At 44.4% G+C, this 26,388-nt stretch overlaps 48 pseudogenes; all 48 read left to right on the top strand.

Moving 5' to 3' along the window:
- Nucleotides 1-3,239: 3,239 nt before the first annotated feature.
- Nucleotides 3,240-3,368, top strand: LOC144182652 (5S ribosomal RNA; annotated as a pseudogene).
- A 56-nt stretch (nt 3,369-3,424) lies between these two features.
- Nucleotides 3,425-3,543, top strand: LOC144189420 (5S ribosomal RNA; annotated as a pseudogene).
- Nucleotides 3,544-3,599: 56 nt separating this feature from the next.
- Nucleotides 3,600-3,718, top strand: LOC144188556 (5S ribosomal RNA; annotated as a pseudogene).
- A 56-nt stretch (nt 3,719-3,774) lies between these two features.
- On the top strand, nt 3,775-3,893 carry LOC144189333 (5S ribosomal RNA; annotated as a pseudogene).
- A 56-nt stretch (nt 3,894-3,949) lies between these two features.
- LOC144190183 (5S ribosomal RNA) lies at nt 3,950-4,068 on the top strand (annotated as a pseudogene).
- Nucleotides 4,069-4,124: 56 nt separating this feature from the next.
- On the top strand, nt 4,125-4,243 carry LOC144183766 (5S ribosomal RNA; annotated as a pseudogene).
- A 56-nt stretch (nt 4,244-4,299) lies between these two features.
- Nucleotides 4,300-4,418, top strand: LOC144188955 (5S ribosomal RNA; annotated as a pseudogene).
- A 56-nt stretch (nt 4,419-4,474) lies between these two features.
- On the top strand, nt 4,475-4,593 carry LOC144188018 (5S ribosomal RNA; annotated as a pseudogene).
- A 56-nt stretch (nt 4,594-4,649) lies between these two features.
- On the top strand, nt 4,650-4,768 carry LOC144189662 (5S ribosomal RNA; annotated as a pseudogene).
- Nucleotides 4,769-4,824: 56 nt separating this feature from the next.
- Nucleotides 4,825-4,943, top strand: LOC144182399 (5S ribosomal RNA; annotated as a pseudogene).
- A 56-nt stretch (nt 4,944-4,999) lies between these two features.
- On the top strand, nt 5,000-5,118 carry LOC144187521 (5S ribosomal RNA; annotated as a pseudogene).
- Nucleotides 5,119-12,971: 7,853 nt separating this feature from the next.
- LOC144183614 (5S ribosomal RNA) lies at nt 12,972-13,100 on the top strand (annotated as a pseudogene).
- A 56-nt stretch (nt 13,101-13,156) lies between these two features.
- LOC144185122 (5S ribosomal RNA) lies at nt 13,157-13,285 on the top strand (annotated as a pseudogene).
- A 56-nt stretch (nt 13,286-13,341) lies between these two features.
- Nucleotides 13,342-13,470, top strand: LOC144185977 (5S ribosomal RNA; annotated as a pseudogene).
- A 56-nt stretch (nt 13,471-13,526) lies between these two features.
- On the top strand, nt 13,527-13,655 carry LOC144184151 (5S ribosomal RNA; annotated as a pseudogene).
- A 56-nt stretch (nt 13,656-13,711) lies between these two features.
- LOC144181833 (5S ribosomal RNA) lies at nt 13,712-13,830 on the top strand (annotated as a pseudogene).
- Nucleotides 13,831-13,886: 56 nt separating this feature from the next.
- LOC144186063 (5S ribosomal RNA) lies at nt 13,887-14,004 on the top strand (annotated as a pseudogene).
- Nucleotides 14,005-14,060: 56 nt separating this feature from the next.
- On the top strand, nt 14,061-14,179 carry LOC144188727 (5S ribosomal RNA; annotated as a pseudogene).
- Nucleotides 14,180-14,235: 56 nt separating this feature from the next.
- LOC144190649 (5S ribosomal RNA) lies at nt 14,236-14,354 on the top strand (annotated as a pseudogene).
- Nucleotides 14,355-14,410: 56 nt separating this feature from the next.
- LOC144183588 (5S ribosomal RNA) lies at nt 14,411-14,529 on the top strand (annotated as a pseudogene).
- Nucleotides 14,530-14,760: 231 nt separating this feature from the next.
- On the top strand, nt 14,761-14,889 carry LOC144183059 (5S ribosomal RNA; annotated as a pseudogene).
- A 56-nt stretch (nt 14,890-14,945) lies between these two features.
- LOC144184253 (5S ribosomal RNA) lies at nt 14,946-15,074 on the top strand (annotated as a pseudogene).
- Nucleotides 15,075-15,130: 56 nt separating this feature from the next.
- Nucleotides 15,131-15,249, top strand: LOC144187520 (5S ribosomal RNA; annotated as a pseudogene).
- Nucleotides 15,250-15,305: 56 nt separating this feature from the next.
- Nucleotides 15,306-15,424, top strand: LOC144182124 (5S ribosomal RNA; annotated as a pseudogene).
- A 56-nt stretch (nt 15,425-15,480) lies between these two features.
- On the top strand, nt 15,481-15,599 carry LOC144189586 (5S ribosomal RNA; annotated as a pseudogene).
- Nucleotides 15,600-15,655: 56 nt separating this feature from the next.
- On the top strand, nt 15,656-15,764 carry LOC144187085 (5S ribosomal RNA; annotated as a pseudogene).
- A 56-nt stretch (nt 15,765-15,820) lies between these two features.
- Nucleotides 15,821-15,939, top strand: LOC144185573 (5S ribosomal RNA; annotated as a pseudogene).
- Nucleotides 15,940-15,995: 56 nt separating this feature from the next.
- Nucleotides 15,996-16,114, top strand: LOC144188726 (5S ribosomal RNA; annotated as a pseudogene).
- A 56-nt stretch (nt 16,115-16,170) lies between these two features.
- On the top strand, nt 16,171-16,289 carry LOC144183036 (5S ribosomal RNA; annotated as a pseudogene).
- A 56-nt stretch (nt 16,290-16,345) lies between these two features.
- Nucleotides 16,346-16,464, top strand: LOC144187519 (5S ribosomal RNA; annotated as a pseudogene).
- A 56-nt stretch (nt 16,465-16,520) lies between these two features.
- LOC144183824 (5S ribosomal RNA) lies at nt 16,521-16,639 on the top strand (annotated as a pseudogene).
- A 56-nt stretch (nt 16,640-16,695) lies between these two features.
- Nucleotides 16,696-16,814, top strand: LOC144190093 (5S ribosomal RNA; annotated as a pseudogene).
- Nucleotides 16,815-16,870: 56 nt separating this feature from the next.
- Nucleotides 16,871-16,979, top strand: LOC144186016 (5S ribosomal RNA; annotated as a pseudogene).
- A 56-nt stretch (nt 16,980-17,035) lies between these two features.
- On the top strand, nt 17,036-17,154 carry LOC144187518 (5S ribosomal RNA; annotated as a pseudogene).
- Nucleotides 17,155-17,210: 56 nt separating this feature from the next.
- LOC144182846 (5S ribosomal RNA) lies at nt 17,211-17,329 on the top strand (annotated as a pseudogene).
- Nucleotides 17,330-17,385: 56 nt separating this feature from the next.
- LOC144185999 (5S ribosomal RNA) lies at nt 17,386-17,504 on the top strand (annotated as a pseudogene).
- Nucleotides 17,505-17,560: 56 nt separating this feature from the next.
- LOC144183329 (5S ribosomal RNA) lies at nt 17,561-17,689 on the top strand (annotated as a pseudogene).
- Nucleotides 17,690-17,745: 56 nt separating this feature from the next.
- Nucleotides 17,746-17,864, top strand: LOC144188370 (5S ribosomal RNA; annotated as a pseudogene).
- Nucleotides 17,865-17,920: 56 nt separating this feature from the next.
- Nucleotides 17,921-18,039, top strand: LOC144189149 (5S ribosomal RNA; annotated as a pseudogene).
- Nucleotides 18,040-18,095: 56 nt separating this feature from the next.
- On the top strand, nt 18,096-18,214 carry LOC144188555 (5S ribosomal RNA; annotated as a pseudogene).
- Nucleotides 18,215-18,270: 56 nt separating this feature from the next.
- Nucleotides 18,271-18,389, top strand: LOC144189332 (5S ribosomal RNA; annotated as a pseudogene).
- Nucleotides 18,390-18,445: 56 nt separating this feature from the next.
- Nucleotides 18,446-18,564, top strand: LOC144190182 (5S ribosomal RNA; annotated as a pseudogene).
- Nucleotides 18,565-18,620: 56 nt separating this feature from the next.
- LOC144183765 (5S ribosomal RNA) lies at nt 18,621-18,739 on the top strand (annotated as a pseudogene).
- Nucleotides 18,740-18,795: 56 nt separating this feature from the next.
- On the top strand, nt 18,796-18,914 carry LOC144188944 (5S ribosomal RNA; annotated as a pseudogene).
- A 56-nt stretch (nt 18,915-18,970) lies between these two features.
- On the top strand, nt 18,971-19,089 carry LOC144188006 (5S ribosomal RNA; annotated as a pseudogene).
- A 56-nt stretch (nt 19,090-19,145) lies between these two features.
- Nucleotides 19,146-19,264, top strand: LOC144189661 (5S ribosomal RNA; annotated as a pseudogene).
- A 56-nt stretch (nt 19,265-19,320) lies between these two features.
- On the top strand, nt 19,321-19,439 carry LOC144182398 (5S ribosomal RNA; annotated as a pseudogene).
- Nucleotides 19,440-19,495: 56 nt separating this feature from the next.
- Nucleotides 19,496-19,614, top strand: LOC144187517 (5S ribosomal RNA; annotated as a pseudogene).
- The last annotated feature ends 6,774 nt before the right edge of the window (nt 19,615-26,388 follow it).

The raw sequence follows: 26,388 nt of genomic DNA, 5'->3' as shown, positions 1-26,388 counted from the left end.
AAATCACTCAGAGCTGTCAGGAGTGGTTGGATTGCCTTTCCTGGCATGACGTCACGATAACTATCAGCTGTCACTAATTACGTGATTAGATTATTTTTGGTATTTAAGCATTATGATTTTCTGTGGACGCGGTTGGATCGACTGGTTAAGTTCTGGTTTCGTTTCCTGTTAATCCTCGTAGCAATTGCTGTTTCCATTGACGCCACGCCGCATGTTCAGTTCGTTTGTAATGAGTGGTCAAGCCAAGTTGTTTAAGTTATGTTACCCCGTTTATTAAATCAACCAACAAGAGCTACAGATCTGCCTCACCTTTCCAATTACTTCGGCGACTCTGCATCTGGGTTCAACTTACCCTACGATCGCGTCGCACTACGCGGCGAAATCGTAACAGCAAGATCCAACCATTATGGACCCAGCGGAGCGCCACCCACGCTCGCGCCGACGCACTCGGCGACGCAAACCATCCACCTCGAAGACACCGGACTGCTTGGAATGTATAAGAAACCCCTCAGAATCGTTTAGGAATTTTGTAATGGACACAACGTGGTGCGGGGCTCTCAGGCACATCATTTCTAGAGATGAGCCACAGCTGGTAGAAGAGTTAGAGCCGCAGCGTACTCATACGCCCCACCACTGCTATGCACGTCGCCCTGGGAAGCCTTTACCGTTTCATCATGATGCCCAGGTGCGTACAACCACCAGAGAGCGCCCAAGTTATCTTATGCCTATGCCCAGAGGAATTGATTCACCATGGAGGGAGCCTGAAGATTCTGGTGAGGAGGACACCCGTTGAGGAAGTTCCCCACGGCCAGCAGCGTGGCCAGGATCTTCTTGAAGGTCCGGTTGCCGGCCAGCTGCTCCATGCCCAACTTCAGGTCAAACAGGGGCTCGGCGATCTCCTGCTCGAGTGCCTCATAGTTGAGTTTGAAAGACCACAGCTGCAGGCGGGGGGTCAAGGCGCTGACGGAAGCCAGGCCCGAGAGGAATTCCTCGGCCGTCCCCAGGGGAACGTCGGGATTGGCCGAGCGAGCCTCGCGGATCTTCTGCTTCTCCTCCTCTGTGGGCGTCATGCTCAGGATCTTCTCCACACCCTCCTTGTTGATGGCAAAGTCGTCAAAGTTGAGGATGGCGCTCTTGATGACGTGAACGGCGGGCAGGACCGTCATCCCGATGTTGATGGCGGTGCTCCGCTTGGAGTCCAGAACCAGGATCTCGGACTTTTTGCTCTCTGGCGCTTTCTTGGCCCATGGCGTCTCTTTGGCCCTGGACTCAAAGAGGTGCTCCAGCTTCCCCATGTCCACTTGGACCTTGTCCAGTGACGCCAAAAATAATCTAATCACGTAATTAGTGACAGCTGATAGTTATCGTGACGTCATGCCAGGAAAGGCAATCCAACCTCTCCTGACAAGAGCATCAAATAAAGACAATTTGTCGGTCTTTCGGGAACAGATTTTCTTGAAAAATAACCCTTTCGCTATGATTTCTAGAATTTTACTGACATAATGCAAGTGCATTCGCAGCTAGCCCTCAGAGATAAAATGAGTTGGATTTCCATCTCCAACAATACCAGCCGATATGTTATTTGAGGTTCTTGATCTGAATGAATTAAATGACCTCCGGTATGCAGTACAACTGTAGAGCAATTACTTTAAATTATGTTCATTCTTTTGTCCCCCGCCTGGTGCCCGTAGATAGCTGGGATAGGCCTTAGCACCCCCCGTGACCCTTGTGAGGATAAGCGGTTGAGAGAATGAATGAATGAAAGAATACTAAACAATGTCTTTCACATGACGATCATTTATACTAAACAATTACTATTAGTTTAAGCATGTGAAACTATGATAAAATATGATTTGGATTTTACAGCATGTTTTCGTAACCTGTTTTATGTTTATTTATATAAACAATAGACACCTTGTAAAGCATTGCTGTTGCTTCACATGTATTTCTTAGGGGCCTAACATTCAACCACATCTAAGCAGCAGTACTTGTAGACTTGCATTCTGTGAAGCGCAAAGTGTCCTTCTGTTCTAAAGAGACAGAACAGCAAGAAAAGGACTCTGTGCAACCTTCTTTACTCTGTAACAGCGGGATGATGCTTTTTGTGTAGAAAGGATGGAGTACAAAGTGTAAGCGAATGAGTGGAAAGTACTGCAGACAATGTATGACTGTTTTTTTCTATTTTTTTTCCGTGCAGTTGAGGAGTGTAGTTTGCAAGATCCAGCATGCCAGTACTATTGAATGCTGGGTATTTTGCTGAGCCTTCTTTAAAAATTACTTCTCTTATCATGTAAAAGTAGTGATATCTGAACAGACAGAAGAATAGTCAGTCATTTTCTTCTTAAAAAAATAAAAATAAAATACTTGTGGTTGCTAGAGTTATACAGTAAAAAAGGGGTGTGTGCATGTGGTGGTGGAGCAATATAGTTTTAGTTTCAGTGAAATGAAAAATCTACAATAGTGTTCCAATAAATTGGTGGTTATTGAAGTGCTATACCAATTGAATGTAATTTCTGGTAAAATTCTGTAGCTCCAGTGTTTAACCATAAATCCTATGTGATTTTTTGTTTTACAGTATAAAATGTGAAAACACTTATAAATCCCATTTAAATTCAGTGAATTCATTTAGTTGTGCTGCCACTACAACATTGCACCCAATCAGTTAGTCTTTAATTGAATCTGATTACCAGTCGATTAGAATTGAATGACTTGACCCCGCTGAGATATTTTCTCTAAAAGAATAATGGAGTTGCTTATTTGACTATTTAGTATTGTTATTTTGTTATCTTTTTGCATTTGGTGCTTTTTTTAAACATCTACTACTTTACATTATAATTGCTTGATCTGAGGTAGTTGGGTTGTAAAGGTTTAAATCAAAATTCAAACTACGGTAATACACATATATACACACGATGCAACAGATGTGTAGTCCATTTGCAGCGTCCAGAAGTAAAACAACATGTGAAAATTGAGTGTATAGAGTGCAAAAAGTCTTACTGCAATCAAGCTGACTTTACTCCTTTGTTATTATTGCTGACTCAAAGACAAATACCAATTTGGCCTGAAATGCACAAAAGTAAAACATAGCTGTATATATTCCTGCCTTTTCCCCCCTCTTTTATAACCTGAAGATTTCAACTGACTTTGAATAATGTCAAATCCCAATTGATTTGGGTAGCAGGTGTAGAAGGTCGAATTAATACTTTAGCTCATGGGTGTCCATCTGCAAGAGCAGTACCGCTCACGGCCATACCACCCTGATAAGGCCCGATCTCGCCCGATCTCGTCCGATCTCGGCAGCCAAGCATGGTTCGGCCTGGTTAGTACCTGATTGGGAGACCGCTTGGGAATACCAGGTGCTGTGAGCATCATACCCCGCATCTTTTTCGACATTTCATGGTAGTCCATCTGCTAATGCAGTACCGCTCACGGCCATACCACCCTGAAAAGGCCCGATCTCGTCCGATCTTGGAAGCCAAGCATGGTTCGGTCTGGTTAGTACCTGGTTGGGAGACCGCTTGGGAATACCAGGTGCTGTGAGCATCATACCCCGCATCTTTTTCGACATTTCATGGGTGTCCATCTGCTAGTGCAGTACCGCTCACGGCCATACCACCCTGAAAAGGACCGATCTCGTCCGATCTCGGAAGCCAAGCAAGGTTCGGCCTGGTTAGTACCTGATTGGGAGACCGCTTGGGAATACCAGGTGCTGTGAGCATCATACCCCGCATCTTTTTCGACATTTCATGGGTGTCCATCTGCAAGAGAACTACTGCTCACGGCCATACCACCCTGAAAAGGCCTGATCTCGTCCGATCTCGGAAGCCAAGCATGGTTTGGCCTGGTTAGTACCTGATTGGGAGACTGCTTGGGAATACCAGGTGCTGTGAGCATCATACCCCGCATCTTTTTCGACATTTCATGGGTGTCCATCTGCAAGAGCAATACCGCTCACGGCCATACCACCCTGAAAAGGCCCGATCTCGTCCGATCTAGGAAGCCAAGCATGGTTCGGCCTGGTTAGTACCTGATTGGGAGACCGCTTGGGAATACCAGGTGCTGTGAGCATCATACCCCGCATCTTTTTCGACATTTCATGGGTGTCCATCTGCTAGTGCAGTACCGCTCACGGCCATACCACCCTGAAAAGGCCCGATCTCGCCCGATCTCGGAAGCCAAGCATGGTTCGGCCTGTTTAGTACCTGATTGGGAGACCGCTTGGGAATACCAGGGGCTGTGTGCATCATACCCCGCATCTTTTTCGACATTTCATGGGTGTCCATCTGCTAGTGCAGTACCGCTCACGGCCATACCACCCTGAAAAGGCCCGATCTCGTCCGATCTCGGAAGCCAAGCAAGGTTCGGCCTGGTTAGTACCTGATTGGGAGACCGCTTGGGAATACCAGGTGCTGTGAGCATCATACCCCGCATCTTTTTCGACATTTCATGGGTGTCCATCTGCAAGAGAAGTACCGCTCACGGCCATACCACCCTGAAAAGGCCCGATCTCGTCCGATCTCGGAAGCCAAGCATGGTTTGGCCTGGTTAGTACCTGATTGGGAGACCACTTGGGAATACCAGGTGCTGTGAGCATCATACCCCGCATCTTTTTCGACATTTCATGGGTGTCCATCTGCAAGAGCAGTACCGCTCACGGCCATACCACCCTGAAAAGGCCCGATCTCGTCCGATCTAGGAAGCCAAGCATGGTTTGGCCTGGTTAGTACCTGATTGGGAGACCGCTTGGGAATACCAGGTGCTGTGAGCATCATACCCTGCATCTTTTTCGACATTTCATGGGTGTCCATCTGCTAGTGCAGTACCGCTCACGGCCATACCACCCTGAAAAGGCCCGATCACGCCCGATCTCGGAAGCCAAGCATGGTTCGGCCTGTTTAGTACCTGATTGGGAGACCGCTTGGGAATACCAGGTGCTGTGTGCATCATACCCCGCATCTTTTTCGACATTTCATGGGTGTCCATCTGCTAGTGCAGTACCGCTCACGGCCATACCACCCTGAAAAGGCCCGATCTCGTCCGATCTCGGAAGCCAAGCATGGTTCGGCCTGTTTAGTACCTGATTGGGAGACCGCTTGGGAATACCAGGTGCTGTGAGCATCATACCCCGCATCTTTTTCGACATTTCATGGGTGTCTGTTGGGTTTGTTCTGTTTTACTATTATAATAGTTATATTAATTCATTTCTTTATTAAATCATTCTCTTTCTTTTCTCTGTATTAATTCATTACTTTGTTAAATCATTCTCTTTCTGTTTTTCAAAAGTGTTGAGGTCACACCAAGTCATCTTTAACCTGGACAGCCTGTTCCAGGATGGTTATACAAACAATCCACCCAATCTGGGTCCTTGAGATTTGGTGGGCCCTTGGTGACGAGGACAGGGCTATTCGGACAATAACAAGAATATTGTTATCGTTATGTAACCGTACACTTCGGGTTTTTCTGTATGTAACGATTATATGATTATGATTATATTATATGATTCTTAGGTCAAGGAGGTTGTATAATTACTCTAATCTACATGTTGTTAGGTCTAGTCCCTGTTTTTGTTATTAGTAAAATACTTTGATTGTTATTGTAGTCCCAGATGTTGTTTTTACTCATACGTGATGGAATGATCAACAACTCTGTAACTTGTGACCATAAGAATGGGACGAAAACGTCTATTCGAGGAGACGTTCGGAAGTTGTAAGGTGACACTTGCTGTAACGCTCCCCTCCGGAGGCTTTTATCTGTTGTATCCATTTCTATTTAATTAAATGTCAATAATTGAATAAGATGTCTTCCTGCAGTTATTGATAATTACGGACGAAGGTAATTATTAATGAACCTGACATTTTGGTCCTTCTGAGCCATGGAGGTCAATATACCGGAGCGAGAACCCAGGCGCTGCTGTTCGACATCTGGTAAGTGACCGTGCGCACGGCGTCTTCAAAACCCTTGGTGGGCCGGAGTTTTTCGACGGGGGCGCCTGGATTCTCGGCGGTTGAAGACTTTTCCTGCTGGAGGGAGACATCTGATGGATCTCGGGTAAGTCCACATTAATGTCTGCATGTTGTGACGGTGTTTCCAAATGCGTTAAAGGGACATTGTATGTGAGGTCCATTGTGGGCTGGTTTCGCGTCCTGGGTGACGGCGACAAAACCCTGTGTTTATACTAGTCAATGGCAGGTACGGTGGGGCACTTTGCTGGAAAGTGTCCTGTGTCTCAGGGGTAGGCACGAATGTATTGTACTGGAGGTACAATGGTGGGGCTGGGAAGTGTCCTGTGTCTAAAGGGTAGGCACGAATATGTTGTAAATGTTGTATGGTGTTTGTGTGGTTTCTGCAGTAAAATTAAGATAAGCCTAGGAAATACAGTCGAAGGAGTGATAATAATAAAAATAGAGTGATAATAATAAAAATAGATATAATAAAGTTAACTGTGTGAGGCACACGAACTCACTACAAAAAAGTAAAATATGGGAAACACGTGTTGTAAGGCGGGTTTGGATGACGATCCAAAAAATACGTCTAACTTGTAAGGATTGGAAAAAATTGGTAAGACAAAGCGCTTTAAAAATATTACACAGCTATATTTATGGATAAATAAATATGGGTTTGCTGGCCAGCTTAAAATGCATAAAATGCAGGATAATATATACACTAATGGAGGTAATATACATATATAAATAATATGTGAGTGGATAAAAGTGTAACAGCTTGTTCCACAGACACTAATGGAGGTAATATACGTATATAAATAATATGTGAGTGGATAAAAGTGTAACAGCTTGTTCCACAGACACTAATGGCGAAATAAGGCCGGGGAGAAGTTAAAAAATACTATTTTGGGAAAATAGTGGGGGCTCCCTCGGATAACGGGGATATATTTAAGACCGTGGCGGCGGGAAAGTACTGTTTGGTAAGGAAAAAATAGCGGGGCCTCCTCGGCTGACGGGGAAAATATTTACCGAGATAGGTGACGGGCGCGTAGGAAGTTTAACAAAAATAAAGGGAGCTAGAAAATTAATGGGGACACTGGTATTTGATTTGGTTAATCCGGGTATGACGTTTTGTGATTACAATAAATTGGGTTTTTTTGTGATGCTTGGGCTTGTATAACAACAATTAGAATGGTTATTTCCAAGTGCTGGTGGTGCTTTGTTAATATAACCTATATGTACTGTCAATTTACAGCAATGTGATGGCTTATTGCAGCTTGGTTTTTGATCCCGTCCGCTAACGGGAAGATGGTGTTTAAAAAGACAAAAGAATATATACAAAATGATCATTTAAATGTTTAGCAGGGAATGTCACCTGTGTTTTTATTATGCTCTAGACTTGCAAAAAAATGTGTCGACTGCGGGGGAAGCGTTTCTGGTGCAGCGGCTGCTGATTAGATGGGAGTGAAACATGTGGGCCGCGGGGCAGACGATTTAACTGTGTTGGGCTTTCGGGAGCGTTCGGACCGTGTAAACGACTAAAATTTTGTGATCCTTTCCGTGAAGACATTATAATAATAATAATTGGCCTTGGGGGTGCTGAAGCAAACTTGAGGGCAGAAAATGGGTTTTTGCCATATTGTTGTGCTTGCAGCATACATATTCTGGATATATGGGGTCTTGGAAAAATATTGTGATGTAGTTGAATATCGGAAGAGGGGTTAATTTGACGTTTTAATGGTTGTCTTCTCTAAAAAGCGTTGTATTTGGGCACAGGGAAAAAGCTGGTTTGTAAACATAAGATAACAATGCTGTTTTCGCAGCAAGAGTGGAGGTCATAGTTAACGGCTAATTGCGTTTTCTGTTTGGACTTTTCAGAATAAGAACAATACATGGGCTGCAAGAAATGCAAGGTTATGCGAATGCTTTCGCATTGATATTTTGGGTTTTAAAATGAAATGTATTAAGAGGATAGAAAATCTGTTCAGTAAAAGGTTGATTTGGTAAAAAGCTTTGGATTTGGGAAATAGACCAAAATAGTCATTTTTGAGCAATTGTGGATTTCAAAGGGCTCTTAGTAAAAGGAAACTAGCTTTTGGAGGATAAAATAATATTAATACTATTTCAGAATTTTTTGATTGTTCAAAATACTTTAATCCAGGAGGTTGGCCAGGATGACAAAATTTACAATATTATGGTATATTGGTGACGATAAGGTTTTTAAAACATTAAAGTTGTAATTAGGAATTGTCTAACAAAAGGTTGATTTCTCTAATTTAATTGTTGAAGATTTTTGTTTTGGTAACAGGCTATGGGAAAAGACTTTTGTCTTAAGTAAACATCATATGAGGTGATTTACAAAGTATATAGTAGGTATTGAATTATTTGGCTGTTAACGACATCAGATGGGAAATTTACAATAAAATAGTGGCATGATAAAATTCATGGCATTCATCCAAATAATTAGGTGAATTGTAAATAAAATAATTGGTTTAGGATGAGCATATTTTCCCTAAGAATGGAGTAACATGGAATGTTTTTCAAAGTGCACTTGAAAGAACATTGTCTGTTGTCCTGGCGGGAGGAAATATGCTTTGTCACAGGTCATATTGATGACTTTAAGGATATTACAGATTGGATAAGCATTGGTCAATTGATACAACCAAATAACGTTGCTTTTTACTGCTTTAAGGGCATGCAAATTGGTGAGAACTTTAGAAATTCATATCATTGCAACGATGGGGTTAATACGCCTGAATGTTACAGTGATAACGAGGGGCAATAACAAGCTTAGATAAGGGAGGGAAAGGAGAAATTCTCCAAATTCCAGAATCTGGCTTAGAAACAGGTTATGTTAGTCGTTTTGGGTTTTTGACAGGATCTGGTGGTACATGAATTCTGGGAAATTTTGGGAAATTGGGGACCCCATATCTAAAACAAGTTTGAGACAAATGTGTAAATAGGCTCTATTTGGCGCTGGATGCACAAATTCTAGAGGGGCCTTTCATGTTTGGAAACAAGTGACGCTTTAGGTAGATGGGTTGTCTATGAACAAAATGGGATGGGGGAAATTCGCTTACAAATTCGGCGTGTTATCTTGGTTCATAGAATTTGGAGTCAAGGCGACGTAATAAAGGCCATAGGCGTCATGTTGTATAAAATAGGCGTGGATGAATTAGTTTTACAAATGGGGGAGATTATCTTATCACCTGAAACAAGTAGAAACAAAATTGGATGGCCGCATTAAAAGGTGATTGGCATGCTATTAGAGGAAATTGGGATTTTCCAAAAAACCTGATAGGGGGCCATTAGGTCATGGCGGCTGTGAAAAATAAAAACCTTAGATGTGAAACTATTGCCACCTCAATTCGGGGAACAAACAGGTAAACTGATAGCATTAAAAAGGATATAACTTTGTGTGAAACTTGAAGGTAATTTTTTACAAACGGTTAAAATGCTAGAGTGGGGGTGTGTATATTAAAGGATCTACTCATGAATGCGGGGTGGATCCAGACCTTCCGGAATGTGGGGTATTCATGGCGTCCTCAAGAATTTGTGGATTTTCTCCGGGTACTCCAGTTTACTCCCACAAAATGAAATTATGGATGCTAGACTGGTTGAACACACTAAATTCTTCTTTTTATGAGTGTGAGCGTGAATGATAGTTTGTCTTTTTGTGTTTTTTGATTGGCAGACCACCGAGACATAATCTATCAATAAAAGATCAATAAAGAAAATAATTTGGGCTTGAGTCAAGGGAAGACCTATGTCTCGACAAGGGGGAGGTGGCCTTGCTACAACGGCACTACAAGGTTTAGGTTTTAAATCTATATGCATACCCACATATCCATTTCAAAAAATACATATAGATTTTATTTTATTTTATTAGATCATATGGATATCATTCCACGATATGGAATTTCAGAAACTATTTATAGTGATAATGGCTCCCATTTTGTTAATATAATAGTTGTCTACCATCCACAATTGGCGGACCTTATATGAAGTCCTGTTTGGTAGACCTTACAAATTGTTATTATTCACTACACAATGACAATTGGATGATGAGGCGAATCTATCAGAAAAAAAAAAAAAAACGCACACACCAAATTTAGACTATCAGAGGGAGATTTTGCTTGTCAACAGGAAACGGACGAAGCGACGGTGATTCTTGAAGACTGGATGCTGATAAGCAGCATAAAAGAAGAAACATCGGAGCAACGCAAAGTCGGAGGGTCCTTGTTACTGAAAGGGGACACGGATGCACCTTTCCCACAGTAAGAAGGTTGTCTAAATTGAAACGTTTCAAGAGGAAAACTCCCTAAACAAAGACAAAAAGTCATGTTGAAAACAATTATTGCTTTTGGGGCAATGAGATTAATGATGATTGTGATTCTATTCCTTTCCACAGTAGGGTTGTTTTCTCCAGTTGGAGAAAAAGGCGGAGGCGTTTCAATTGAGGATACACCTTCTTACGGGAGGGTAAACCGAGAAACATACACATTTACATTTAATTAACATTACCTACTAAATCAAATTTCCAAATTGAAAATATATATTTGGACTCGGCGACGTCCCGGGTGCCGTACAAGGTGTCAATCTATGGTGGGAAATATGTGTGGTACATTAACAGCAAAAAAATTGAAGATTGGGAAAAGCCTTGTTGCAGAAATTGGTCAAGATTGGAAAGCTTGGACTGACATATTAACCTGTGAAATTTATTTCTGAAACAGGGATTTCCCAAACGGGGGATAATTGGGCGCTGTTAATGGAGTGTAAAGAGGACAAGCACTAGGTGGAGCTACTTTGGTAAAAGGGTGGTCTCAATTGAAACATTGAGGGGACGGGTAAAATAAACTTTCTGACTTAATAAAATACGGGAAACACCAATATTAATTGAAAAGATTATTGCTCAGCAAGCAATACCATAAAACTATAGGGAACTCTTTTATATTGGGTTTGACGTCTCCATATAGTTTCAATTGAGACTAAACCATCTTACAAAAGATTAGGATAACCTACCAGACAAGGGAAAAAACGATGGGGTCTAACAACTCCCTCAATCACCATTCTTTTGGGGAAAAGTGTTTTTACAAATGAAAAAACGTGTCCTACTTGGCAAGAAAGAAAAAAAAATATATTGAAACAGTGTTTATCCTGTTACGCAGTAAATAGGAAGTCAATTTTTCCACTGTTTAATCATTTTACCTGCTTAAACCTTACAGGGCATGGTCTGAAGCTAGGGGCGATAAATGAGACGTGGTGTACCGGCGTTCTAAAACAAACTACACCCCTGATACCACGTTCTGGCCTATGGTGGCGGGGTGGTAGATAAATTATACGACTCCTGCCGAAACGCGGCAGGACTAGGTACTTTGGTCTCACTGCTCTTACCGGTGTCTGTTTTTCCATCCACAGTGGAGGAGATACAATTGGCGGCTCATAATTCGGCTGAAGGGTCGACCCTCCCGACATCGTCGAGAGGCATGGAGGGAAGGAGATCCAACATACATTGATGCGATTGGCATCCCCTGGGGCGTACCAGATGAGTATAAGCTGGCTAATCAGATCGCAGCAGGTTGGGAGTCTATCTTCCTTCTAATCACCCCAAACAAAAATGTGGATAGAATAAATTACTTACATTACAATGTACAAAACTTGGAAATTATACTGAACAGGGATTTGTGGCCATAAAGGAACAACTGGCAGCTACCAGTCTGATGGCGTTCCGGGGTCGCATAGCGGTGGATATGATCCTTGAAACGGGGCGTGTGTGCAATGTTTGTAAAACAATGTTGCACCTTCATACCGAACAACACGTCACCCAGTGGATCTCTCACCAGGGCCATTACTGGCCTGCAAACACTGAACCGCAATATGCAAGAGCACTCTGGAGTAGATACGTCCGCATTGTCAGATTGGTGGGATAAGACCTTTGGAAAATCTAAAGATTTGGCTACATCCTTCGTGGTTACTATAGGCACAATTACCGCTATCCTAACATTGTGTGGGTGATGTAGTATCCCCTGTTTGCGCTCCTTACTAAGCCGACTTATAACTACTGCAATTGCCCCTACAAATTCTAAAGTACATGAGTTGTATCTTATGGGACGGTTTGGGGAAAGCAGTGAGGTCCAGGAGTACGGTAAATCCGAGGACCAATTGGACGAATATAATTATGTTTTTTCTCTTTCAGACCAGCCATGGGAGTAAGGAGTAGGCGGGAAAAATCACAGTCACCCGACATTACCATTTAGTGATTACTAAGAAATGACTAATAACATACATATTATAAAAACGGGGGAATGTTGGGTTTGTTCTGTTTTACTATTATAATAGTTATATTAATTCATTTCTTTATTAAATCATTCTCTTTCTTTTCTCTGTATTAATTCATTACTTTGTTAAATCATTCTCTTTCTGTTTTTCAAAAGTGTTGAGGTCACACCAAGTCATCTTTAACCTGGACAGCCTGTTCCAGGATGGTTATACAAACAATCCACCCAATCTGGGTCCTTGAGATTTGGTGGGCCCTTGGTGACGAGGACAGGGCTATTCGGACAATAACAAGAATATTGTGATCGTTATGTAACCGTACACTTCGGGTTTTTCTGTATGTAACGATTATATGATTATGATTATATTATATGATTCTTAGGTCAAGGAGGTTGTATAATTACTCTAATCTACATGTAGTTAGGTCTAGTCCCTGTTTTTGTTATTAGTAAAATACTTTGATTGTTATTGTAGTCCCAGATGTTGTTTTTACTCATACGTGATGGAATGATCAACAACTCTGTAACTTGTGACCATAAGAATGGGACGAAAACGTCTATTCGAGGAGACGTTCGGAAGTTGTAAGGTGACACTTGCTGTAACGCTCCCCTCCGGAGGCTTTTATCTGTTGTATCCATTTCTATTTAATTAAATGTCAATAATTGAATAAGATGTCTTCCTGCAGTTATTGATAATTACGGACGAAGGTAATTATTAAAGAACCTGACAGTGTTCATCTGCAAGAGCAGTACCGCTCACGGCCATACCACCCTGATAAGGCCCGATCTCGCCCGATCTCGTCCGACCTCGGCAGCCAAGCATGGTTCGGCCTGGTTAGTACCTGATTGGGAGACCGCTTGGGAATACCAGGTGCTGTGAGCATCATACCCCGCATTTTTTTCGACATTTCATGGGTGTCCATCTGCAAGAGCAGTACCGCTCACTGCCATACCACCCTGAAAAGGCCCGATCTCGCCCGATCTCGTCCGAACTCGGCAGCCAAGCATGGTTCGGCCTGGTTAGTACCTGATTGGGAGACCGCTTGAGAATACCAGGTGCTGTGAGCATCATACCCCGCATCTTTTTCGACATTTCATGGGTGTCCATCTGCAAGAGCAGTACCGCTCATGGCCATACCGCCCTGATAAGGCCCGATCTCGCCCGATCTCGTCCGATCTCGGCAGCCAAGCATGGTTCGGCCTGGTTAATACCTGATTGGGAGACCGCTTGGGAATACCAGGTGCTGTGAGCATCATACCCCGCATCTTTTTCGACATTTCATGGGTGTCCATCTGCAAGAGCAGTACCGCTCACGGCCATACCACCCTGAAAAGGCCCAATCTCGCCCGATCTCGTCCGATCTCGGCAGCCAAGCAGGGTTCAGCCTGTTTAGTACCTGATTGGGAGACCGCTTGGGAATACCAGGTGCTGTGAGCATCTTGCCCCGCATCTTTTTCGACATTTCATGGGTGTCCATCTGCACGAGCAGTACCGCTCACGGCCATACCACCCTGAAAAGGCCCGATCTCGCCCGATCTAGGAAGCCAAGCATGGTTTGGCCTGGTTAGTACCTGATTGGGAGACCGCTTGGGAATACCAGGTGCTGTGAGCATCATACCCCGCATTTTTTTCGACATTTCATGGGTGTCTATCTGAAAGTGCAGTACCGCCCACGGCCATACCACCCTGAAAAGGCCCGATCTCGTCCGATCTCGGAAGCCAAGCATGGTTCGGCCTGTTTAGTACCTGATTGAAGACCGCTTGGGAATACCAGGTGCTGTGAGCATCATACCCCGCATCTTTTTCGACATTTCATGGGTGTCCATCTGCTGGTGCCATACCGCTCACGGCCATACCACCCTGAAAAGGCCCGATCTCGTCCGATCTCGGCAGCCAAGCATGGTTCGGCCTGTTTAGTACCTGATTGGGAGACCGCTTGGGAATACCAGGTGCTGTGAGCATCATACCCCGCATCTTTTTCGACATTTCATGGGTGTCTATCTGAAAGTGCAGTACCGCCCACGGCCATACCACCCTGAAAAGGCCCGATCTCGTCCGATCTCGGAAGCCAAGCATGGTTCGGCCTGTTTAGTACCTGTTTGGGAGACCGCTTGGGAATACCAGGTGCTGTGAGCATCATACCCCGCATCTTTTTCGACATTTCATGGGTGTCCATCTGCAAGAGCAGTACCGCCCAAGGCCATACCACCCTGAAAAGGCCCGATCTCGTCCGAACTCGGAAGCCAAGCATGGTTCGGCCTGGTTAGTATCTGTTTGGGAGACCGCTTGGGAATACCAGGTGCTGTGAGCATCATACCCCGCATCTTTTTCGACATTTCATGGGTGTCCATCTGCAAGAGCAGTACCGCTCACGGCCTTACCACCCTGAAAAGGCCCGATCTTGTCCGATTTTGGCAGCCAAACATGGTCCGGCCTGGTTCGTACCTGATTGGGAGACCGCTTGGGAATACCAGGTGCTGCGAGCATCATACCCCGCATCTTTTTCGACATTTCATGGGTGTCCATCTGCAAGAGCAGTACCGCTCACGGCCATACCACCCTGATAAGGCCCGATCTCGTCCGATCTCGTCCGATCTCGGCAGCCAAGCATGGTTTGGCCTGGTTAGTACCTGATTGGGAGACCACTTGGGAATACCAGGTGCTGTGAGCATCATACCCCGCATCTTTTTCCACATTTCATGGGTGTCCATCTGCTAGTGCAGTACCGCTCACGGCCATACCACCCTGATAAGGCCCGATCTCGTCCGATTTCGTCCGATCTCGGCAGCCAAGCATGGTTCGGCCTGGTTAGTACCTGATTGGGAGACCGCTTGGGAATACCAGGTGCTGTGAGCATCATACCCCGCATCTTTTTCGACATTTCATGGGTGTCCATCTGCTAGTGCAGTACCGCTCACGGCCATACCACCCTGAAAAGGCCCGATCTCGTCCGATCTCGGAAGCCAAGCATGGTTCGGCCTGTTTAGTACCTGATTGGGAGACCGCTTGGGAATACCAGGTGCTGTGAGCATCATACCCCGCATCTTTTTCGACATTTCATGGGTGTCCATCTGCTAGTGCAGTACCGCTCACGGCCATACCAGCCTGAAAAGGCCCGATCTCGTCCGATCTCGGAAGCTAAGCATGGTTCGGCCTGTTTAGTACCTGATTGGGAGACCGCTTGGGAATACCAGTTGCTGTGAGCATCATACCCCGCATCTTTTTCGACATTTCATGGGTGTCCATCTGCAAGAGCAGTACCGCTCACGGCCATACCACCCTGAAAAGGCCCGATCTCGTCCGATCTCGGAAGCCAAGCATGGTTCGGCCTGGTTAGTACCTGATTGGGAGACCGCTTGGGAATACCAGGTGCTGTGAGCATCATACCCCGCATCTTTACCGACATTTCATGGGTGTCCATCTGCTAGTGCAGTACCGCTCACGGCCATACCACCCTGAAAAGGCCCGATCTCGGCAGCCAAGCATGGTTCGGCCTGTTTAGTACCTGATTGGGAGACCGCTTGGGAATACCAGGTGCTGTGAGCATCATACCCCGCATCTTTTTCGACATTTCATGGGTGTCCATCTGCAAGAGCAGTACCGCTCATGGCCATACCACCCTGAAAAGGCCCGATCTCGTCCGATCTCGGAAGCCAAGCATGGTTCGGCCTGGTTAGTACCTGATTGGGAGACCGCTTGGGAATACCAGGTGCTGTGAGCATCATACCCCGCATCTTTATCGACATTTCATGGGTGTCCATCTGCTAGTGCAGTACCGCTCACGGCCATACCACCCTGAAAAGGCCCGATCTCGTCCGATCTCGGCAGCCAAGCATGGTTCGGCCTGTTTAGTACCTGATTGGGAGACCGCTTGGGAATACCAGGTGCTGTGAGCATCATACCCCGCATCTTTTTCGACATTTCATGGGTGTCCATCTGCAAGTGCAGTACCGCTCACGGCCATACCACCCTGAAAAGGCCCGATCTCGCCCGATCTCGGCAGCCAAGCATGGTTCGGCCTGTTTAGTACCTGATTGGGAGACCGCTTCGGAATACCAGGTGCTGTGAGCATCATACCCCGCATCTTTTTCGACATTTCATGGGTGTCCATCTGCTAGTGCAGTACCGCTCACGGCCATACCACCCTGAAAAGGCCCGATCTCGTCCGATCTCGGAAGCCAAGCATGGTTCGGCCTGTTTAGTACCTGATTGGGAGACCGCTTGGGAATACCAGGTGCTGTGAGCATCATACCCCGCATCTTTTTCGACATTTCATGGGTGTCCATCTGCAAGTGCAGTACCGCACATGGCCATACCACCCTGAAAAGGCCCAATCTCGTCCGATCTTGGAAGCCAAGCATGGTTCGGCCTGTTTGGTACCTGATTGGGAGACCGCTTGGGAATACCAGGTGCTGTGAGCATCATACCCCGCATCTTTCTCGACATTTCATGGGTGTCCATCTGCAAGAGCAGTACCGCTCACGGCCATACCACCCTGAAAAGGCGCGATCTCGTCCGATCTCGGAAGCCAAGCATGGTTCGGCCTGTTTAGTACCTGATTGGGAGACCGCTTGGGAATACCAGGTGCTGTGAGCATCATACCCCGCATCTTTTTCGACATTTCATGGGTGTCCATCTGCAATAGCAGTACCGCTCACGGCCATACCACCCTGAAAAGGCCCGATCTCGGAAGCCAAGCATGGTTCGGCCTGGTTAGTACCTGATTGGGAGACCGCTTGGGAATACCAGGTGCTGTGAGCATCATACCCCGCATCTTTTTCGACATTTCATGGGTGTCCATCTGCTAGTGCAGTACCGCTCACGGCCATACCACCCTGAAAAGGCCCGATCTCGTCCGATCTCGGAAGCCAAGCATGGTTCGGCCTGTTTAGTACCTGATTGGGAGACCGCTTGGGAATACCAGGTGCTGTGAGCATCATACCCCGCATCTTTTTCGACATTTCATGGGTGTCCATCTGCATGAGCAGTACCGCTCACGGCCATACCACCCTGAAAAGGTCCGATCTCGTCCGATCTCGGAAGCCAAGCATGGTTCGGCCTGTTTAGTACCTGATTGGGAGACCGCTTGGGAATACCAGGTCCTGTGAGCATCATACCCCGCATCTTTTTCGACATTTCATGGGTGTCCATCTGCTAGTGCAGTACCGCTCACGGCCATACCACCCTGAAAAGGCCCGATCTCGTCCGATCTCGGCAGCCAAGCATGGTTCGGCCTGGTTAGTACCTGATTGGGAGACCGCTTGGGAATACCAGGTGCTGTGAGCATCATACCCCGCATCTTTTTCGACATTTCATTGGTGTCCATCTGCAAGAGCAGTAGCGCTCACGGCCATACCACCCTGATAAGGCCCGATCTCGCCCGATCTCGTCCGATCTCGGCAGCCAAGCATGGCTCGGCCTGGTTAGTACCTGATTGGGAGACCGCTTGGGAATACCAGGTGCTGTGAGCATCATACCCCGCATCTTTTTCGACATTTCATGGGTGTCCATCTGCAAGAAGAGTACCGCTCACGGCCATACCACCCTGATAAGGCCCGATCTCGTCTGATCTCGGCAGCCAAGCATGGTTCGGCCTGGTTAGTACCTGATTGGGAGACCGCTTGGGAATACCAGGTGCTGTGAGCATCATACCCCGCATCTTTTTCGACATTTCATGGGTGTCCATCTGCTAGTGCAGTACCGCTCACGGCCATACCACCCTGAAAAGGCCCGATTTCGTCCGATCTTGGAAGCCAAGCATGGTTCGGCCTGGTTAGTACCTGGTTGGGAGACCGCTTGGGAATACCAGGTGCTGTGAGCATCATACCCCGCATCTTTTTCGACATTTCATGGGTGTCCATCTGCTAGTGCAGTACCGCTCACGGCCATACCACCCTGAAAAGGACCGATCTCGTCCGATCTCGGAAGCCAAGCAAGGTTCGGCCTGGTTAGTACCTGATTGGGAGACCGCTTGGGAATACCAGGTGCTGTGAGCATCATACCCCGTATCTTTTTCGACATTTCATGGGTGTCCATCTGCAAGAGAAGTACCGCTCACGGCCATACCACCCTGAAAAGGCCTGATCTCGTCCGATCTCGGAAGCCAAGCATGGTTTGGCCTGGTTAGTACCTGATTGGGAGACTGCTTGGGAATACCAGGTGCTGTGAGCATCATACCCCGCATCTTTTTCGACATTTCATGGGTGTCCATCTGCAAGAGCAGTACCGCTCACGGCCATACCACCCTGAAAAGGCCCGATCTCGTCCGATCTAGGAAGCCAAGCATGGTTCGGCCTGGTTAGTACCTGATTGGGAGACCGCTTGGGAATACCAGGTGCTGTGAGCATCATACCCCGCATCTTTTTCGACATTTCATGGGTGTCCATCTGCTAGTGCAGTACCGCTCACGGCCATACCACCCTGAAAAGGCCCGATCTCGCCCGATCTCGGAAGCCAAGCATGGTTCGGCCTGTTTAGTACCTGATTGGGAGACCGCTTGGGAATACCAGGGGCTGTGTGCATCATACCCCGCATCTTTTTCGACATTTCATGGGTGTCCATCTGCTAGTGCAGTACCGCTCACGGCCATACCACCCTGAAAAGGCCCGATCTCGTCCGATCTCGGAAGCCAAGCAAGGTTCGGCCTGGTTAGTACCTGATTGGGAGACCGCTTGGGAATACCAGGTGCTGTGAGCATCATACCCCGCATCTTTTTCGACATTTCATGGGTGTCCATCTGCAAGAGAAGTACCGCTCACGGCCATACCACCCTGAAAAGGCCCGATCTCGTCCGATCTCGGAAGCCAAGCATGGTTTGGCCTGGTTAGTACCTGATTGGGAGACCACTTGGGAATACCAGGTGCTGTGAGCATCATACCCCGCATCTTTTTCGACATTTCATGGGTGTCCATCTGCAAGAGCAGTACCGCTCACGGCCATACCACCCTGAAAAGGCCCGATCTCGTCCGATCTAGGAAGCCAAGCATGGTTTGGCCTGGTTAGTACCTGATTGGGAGACCGCTTGGGAATACCAGGTGCTGTGAGCATCATACCCCGCATCTTTTTCGACATTTCATGGGTGTCCATCTGCTAGTGCAGTACCGCTCACGGCCATACCACCCTGAAAAGGCCCGATCACGCCCGATCTCGGAAGCCAAGCATGGTTCGGCCTGTTTAGTACCTGATTGGGAGACCGCTTGGGAATACCAGGTGCTGTGTGCATCATACCCCGCATCTTTTTCGACATTTCATGGGTGTCCATCTGCTAGTGCAGTACCGCTCACGGCCATACCACCCTGAAAAGGCCCGATCTCGTCCGATCTCGGAAGCCAAGCATGGTTCGGCCTGTTTAGTACCTGATTGGGAGACCGCTTGGGAATACCAGGTGCTGTGAGCATCATACCCCGCATCTTTTTCGACATTTCATGGGTGTCTGTTGGGTTTGTTCTGTTTTACTATTATAATAGTTATATTAATTCATTTCTTTATTAAATCATTCTCTTTCTTTTCTCTGTATTAATTCATTACTTTGTTAAATCATTCTCTTTCTGTTTTTCAAAAGTGTTGAGGTCACACCAAGTCATCTTTAACCTGGACAGCCTGTTCCAGGATGGTTATACAAACAATCCACCCAATCTGGGTCCTTGAGATTTGGTGGGCCCTTGGTGACGAGGACAGGGCTATTCGGACAATAACAAGAATATTGTTATCGTTATGTAACCGTACACTTCGGGTTTTTCTGTATGTAACGATTATATGATTATGATTATATTATATGATTCTTAGGTCAAGGAGGTTGTATAATTACTCTAATCTACATGTTGTTAGGTCTAGTCCCTGTTTTTGTTATTAGTAAAATACTTTGATTGTTATTGTAGTCCCAGATGTTGTTTTTACTCATACGTGATGGAATGATCAACAACTCTGTAACTTGTGACCATAAGAATGGGACGAAAACGTCTATTCGAGGAGACGTTCGGAAGTTGTAAGGTGACACTTGCTGTAACGCTCCCCTCCGGAGGCTTTTATCTGTTGTATCCATTTCTATTTAATTAAATGTCAATAATTGAATAAGATGTCTTCCTGCAGTTATTGATAATTACGGACGAAGGTAATTATTAATGAACCTGACATTTTGGTCCTTCTGAGCCATGGAGGTCAATATACCGGAGCGAGAACCCAGGCGCTGCTGTTCGACATCTGGTAAGTGACCGTGCGCACGGCGTCTTCAAAACCCTTGGTGGGCCGGAGTTTTTCGACGGGGGCGCCTGGATTCTCGGCGGTTGAAGACTTTTCCTGCTGGAGGGAGACATCTGATGGATCTCGGGTAAGTCCACATTAATGTCTGCATGTTGTGACGGTGTTTCCAAATGCGTTAAAGGGACATTGTATGTGAGGTCCATTGTGGGCTGGTTTCGCGTCCTGGGTGACGGCGACAAAACCCTGTGTTTATACTAGTCAATGGCAGGTACGGTGGGGCACTTTGCTGGAAAGTGTCCTGTGTCTCAGGGGTAGGCACGAATGTATTGTACTGGAGGTACAATGGTGGGGCTGGGAAGTGTCCTGTGTCTAAAGGGTAGGCACGAATATGTTGTAAATGTTGTATGGTGTTTGTGTGGTTTCTGCAGTAAAATTAAGATAAGCCTAGGAAATACAGTCGAAGGAGTGATAATAATAAAAATAGAGTGATAATAATAAAAATAGATATAATAAAGTTAACTGTGTGAGGCACACGAACTCACTACAAAAAAGTAAAATATGGGAAACACGTGTTGTAAGGCGGGTTTGGATGACGATCCAAAAAATACGTCTAACTTGTAAGGATTGGAAAAAATTGGTAAGACAAAGCGCTTTAAAAATATTACACAGCTATATTTATGGATAAATAAATATGGGTTTGCTGGCCAGCTTAAAATGCATAAAATGCAGGATAATATATACACTAATGGAGGTAATATACATATATAAATAATATGTGAGTGGATAAAAGTGTAACAGCTTGTTCCACAGACACTAATGGAGGTAATATACGTATATAAATAATATGTGAGTGGATAAAAGTGTAACAGCTTGTTCCACAGACACTAATGGCGAAATAAGGCCGGGGAGAAGTTAAAAAATACTATTTTGGGAAAATAGTGGGGGCTCCCTCGGATAACGGGGATATATTTAAGACCGTGGCGGCGGGAAAGTACTGTTTGGTAAGGAAAAAATAGCGGGGCCTCCTCGGCTGACGGGGAAAATATTTACCGAGATAGGTGACGGGCGCGTAGGAAGTTTAACAAAAATAAAGGGAGCTAGAAAATTAATGGGGACACTGGTATTTGATTTGGTTAATCCGGGTATGACGTTTTGTGATTACAATAAATTGGGTTTTTTTGTGATGCTTGGGCTTGTATAACAACAATTAGAATGGTTATTTCCAAGTGCTGGTGGTGCTTTGTTAATATAACCTATATGTACTGTCAATTTACAGCAATGTGATGGCTTATTGCAGCTTGGTTTTTGATCCCGTCCGCTAACGGGAAGATGGTGTTTAAAAAGACAAAAGAATATATACAAAATGATCATTTAAATGTTTAGCAGGGAATGTCACCTGTGTTTTTATTATGCTCTAGACTTGCAAAAAAATGTGTCGACTGCGGGGGAAGCGTTTCTGGTGCAGCGGCTGCTGATTAGATGGGAGTGAAACATGTGGGCCGCGGGGCAGACGATTTAACTGTGTTGGGCTTTCGGGAGCGTTCGGACCGTGTAAACGACTAAAATTTTGTGATCCTTTCCGTGAAGACATTATAATAATAATAATTGGCCTTGGGGGTGCTGAAGCAAACTTGAGGGCAGAAAATGGGTTTTTGCCATATTGTTGTGCTTGCAGCATACATATTCTGGATATATGGGGTCTTGGAAAAATATTGTGATGTAGTTGAATATCGGAAGAGGGGTTAATTTGACGTTTTAATGGTTGTCTTCTCTAAAAAGCGTTGTATTTGGGCACAGGGAAAAAGCTGGTTTGTAAACATAAGATAACAATGCTGTTTTCGCAGCAAGAGTGGAGGTCATAGTTAACGGCTAATTGCGTTTTCTGTTTGGACTTTTCAGAATAAGAACAATACATGGGCTGCAAGAAATGCAAGGTTATGCGAATGCTTTCGCATTGATATTTTGGGTTTTAAAATGAAATGTATTAAGAGGATAGAAAATCTGTTCAGTAAAAGGTTGATTTGGTAAAAAGCTTTGGATTTGGGAAATAGACCAAAATAGTCATTTTTGAGCAATTGTGGATTTCAAAGGGCTCTTAGTAAAAGGAAACTAGCTTTTGGAGGATAAAATAATATTAATACTATTTCAGAATTTTTTGATTGTTCAAAATACTTTAATCCAGGAGGTTGGCCAGGATGACAAAATTTACAATATTATGGTATATTGGTGACGATAAGGTTTTTAAAACATTAAAGTTGTAATTAGGAATTGTCTAACAAAAGGTTGATTTCTCTAATTTAATTGTTGAAGATTTTTGTTTTGGTAACAGGCTATGGGAAAAGACTTTTGTCTTAAGTAAACATCATATGAGGTGATTTACAAAGTATATAGTAGGTATTGAATTATTTGGCTGTTAACGACATCAGATGGGAAATTTACAATAAAATAGTGGCATGATAAAATTCATGGCATTCATCCAAATAATTAGGTGAATTGTAAATAAAATAATTGGTTTAGGATGAGCATATTTTCCCTAAGAATGGAGTAACATGGAATGTTTTTCAAAGTGCACTTGAAAGAACATTGTCTGTTGTCCTGGCGGGAGGAAATATGCTTTGTCACAGGTCATATTGATGACTTTAAGGATATTACAGATTGGATAAGCATTGGTCAATTGATACAACCAAATAACGTTGCTTTTTACTGCTTTAAGGGCATGCAAATTGGTGAGAACTTTAGAAATTCATATCATTGCAACGATGGGGTTAATACGCCTGAATGTTACAGTGATAACGAGGGGCAATAACAAGCTTAGATAAGGGAGGGAAAGGAGAAATTCTCCAAATTCCAGAATCTGGCTTAGAAACAGGTTATGTTAGTCGTTTTGGGTTTTTGACAGGATCTGGTGGTACATGAATTCTGGGAAATTTTGGGAAATTGGGGACCCCATATCTAAAACAAGTTTGAGACAAATGTGTAAATAGGCTCTATTTGGCGCTGGATGCACAAATTCTAGAGGGGCCTTTCATGTTTGGAAACAAGTGACGCTTTAGGTAGATGGGTTGTCTATGAACAAAATGGGATGGGGGAAATTCGCTTACAAATTCGGCGTGTTATCTTGGTTCATAGAATTTGGAGTCAAGGCGACGTAATAAAGGCCATAGGCGTCATGTTGTATAAAATAGGCGTGGATGAATTAGTTTTACAAATGGGGGAGATTATCTTATCACCTGAAACAAGTAGAAACAAAATTGGATGGCCGCATTAAAAGGTGATTGGCATGCTATTAGAGGAAATTGGGATTTTCCAAAAAACCTGATAGGGGGCCATTAGGTCATGGCGGCTGTGAAAAATAAAAACCTTAGATGTGAAACTATTGCCACCTCAATTCGGGGAACAAACAGGTAAACTGATAGCATTAAAAAGGATATAACTTTGTGTGAAACTTGAAGGTAATTTTTTACAAACGGTTAAAATGCTAGAGTGGGGGTGTGTATATTAAAGGATCTACTCATGAATGCGGGGTGGATCCAGACCTTCCGGAATGTGGGGTATTCATGGCGTCCTCAAGAATTTGTGGATTTTCTCCGGGTACTCCAGTTTACTCCCACAAAATGAAATTATGGATGCTAGACTGGTTGAACACACTAAATTCTTCTTTTTATGAGTGTGAGCGTGAATGATAGTTTGTCTTTTTGTGTTTTTTGATTGGCAGACCACCGAGACATAATCTATCAATAAAAGATCAATAAAGAAAATAATTTGGGCTTGAGTCAAGGGAAGACCTATGTCTCGACAAGGGGGAGGTGGCCTTGCTACAACGGCACTACAAGGTTTAGGTTTTAAATCTATATGCATACCCACATATCCATTTCAAAAAATACATATAGATTTTATTTTATTTTATTAGATCATATGGATATCATTCCACGATATGGAATTTCAGAAACTATTTATAGTGATAATGGCTCCCATTTTGTTAATATAATAGTTGTCTACCATCCACAATTGGCGGACCTTATATGAAGTCCTGTTTGGTAGACCTTACAAATTGTTATTATTCACTACACAATGACAATTGGATGATGAGGCGAATCTATCAGAAAAAAAAAAAAAAACGCACACACCAAATTTAGACTATCAGAGGGAGATTTTGCTTGTCAACAGGAAACGGACGAAGCGACGGTGATTCTTGAAGACTGGATGCTGATAAGCAGCATAAAAGAAGAAACATCGGAGCAACGCAAAGTCGGAGGGTCCTTGTTACTGAAAGGGGACACGGATGCACCTTTCCCACAGTAAGAAGGTTGTCTAAATTGAAACGTTTCAAGAGGAAAACTCCCTAAACAAAGACAAAAAGTCATGTTGAAAACAATTATTGCTTTTGGGGCAATGAGATTAATGATGATTGTGATTCTATTCCTTTCCACAGTAGGGTTGTTTTCTCCAGTTGGAGAAAAAGGCGGAGGCGTTTCAATTGAGGATACACCTTCTTACGGGAGGGTAAACCGAGAAACATACACATTTACATTTAATTAACATTACCTACTAAATCAAATTTCCAAATTGAAAATATATATTTGGACTCGGCGACGTCCCGGGTGCCGTACAAGGTGTCAATCTATGGTGGGAAATATGTGTGGTACATTAACAGCAAAAAAATTGAAGATTGGGAAAAGCCTTGTTGCAGAAATTGGTCAAGATTGGAAAGCTTGGACTGACATATTAACCTGTGAAATTTATTTCTGAAACAGGGATTTCCCAAACGGGGGATAATTGGGCGCTGTTAATGGAGTGTAAAGAGGACAAGCACTAGGTGGAGCTACTTTGGTAAAAGGGTGGTCTCAATTGAAACATTGAGGGGACGGGTAAAATAAACTTTCTGACTTAATAAAATACGGGAAACACCAATATTAATTGAAAAGATTATTGCTCAGCAAGCAATACCATAAAACTATAGGGAACTCTTTTATATTGGGTTTGACGTCTCCATATAGTTTCAATTGAGACTAAACCATCTTACAAAAGATTAGGATAACCTACCAGACAAGGGAAAAAACGATGGGGTCTAACAACTCCCTCAATCACCATTCTTTTGGGGAAAAGTGTTTTTACAAATGAAAAAACGTGTCCTACTTGGCAAGAAAGAAAAAAAAATATATTGAAACAGTGTTTATCCTGTTACGCAGTAAATAGGAAGTCAATTTTTCCACTGTTTAATCATTTTACCTGCTTAAACCTTACAGGGCATGGTCTGAAGCTAGGGGCGATAAATGAGACGTGGTGTACCGGCGTTCTAAAACAAACTACACCCCTGATACCACGTTCTGGCCTATGGTGGCGGGGTGGTAGATAAATTATACGACTCCTGCCGAAACGCGGCAGGACTAGGTACTTTGGTCTCACTGCTCTTACCGATGTCTGTTTTTCCATCCACAGTGGAGGAGATACAATTGGCGGCTCATAATTCGGCTGAAGGGTCGACCCTCCCGACATCGTCGAGAGGCATGGAGGGAAGGAGATCCAACATACATTGATGCGATTGGCATCCCCTGGGGCGTACCAGATGAGTATAAGCTGGCTAATCAGATCGCAGCAGGTTGGGAGTCTATCTTCCTTCTAATCACCCCAAACAAAAATGTGGATAGAATAAATTACTTACATTACAATGTACAAAACTTGGAAATTATACTGAACAGGGATTTGTGGCCATAAAGGAACAACTGGCAGCTACCAGTCTGATGGCGTTCCGGGGTCGCATAGCGGTGGATATGATCCTTGAAACGGGGCGTGTGTGCAATGTTTGTAAAACAATGTTGCACCTTCATACCGAACAACACGTCACCCAGTGGATCTCTCACCAGGGCCATTACTGGCCTGCAAACACTGAACCGCAATATGCAAGAGCACTCTGGAGTAGATACGTCCGCATTGTCAGATTGGTGGGATAAGACCTTTGGAAAATCTAAAG

This window comes from Stigmatopora nigra, unplaced genomic scaffold (genome assembly GCF_051989575.1).
Source record: "Stigmatopora nigra isolate UIUO_SnigA unplaced genomic scaffold, RoL_Snig_1.1 HiC_scaffold_24, whole genome shotgun sequence".
In the NCBI taxonomy this organism is placed as follows: Eukaryota; Metazoa; Chordata; class Actinopteri; order Syngnathiformes; family Syngnathidae; genus Stigmatopora; species Stigmatopora nigra.
Note: the sequence above shows the minus strand (reverse complement) of the source record. Positions and strands in the feature narration are given on the sequence as shown.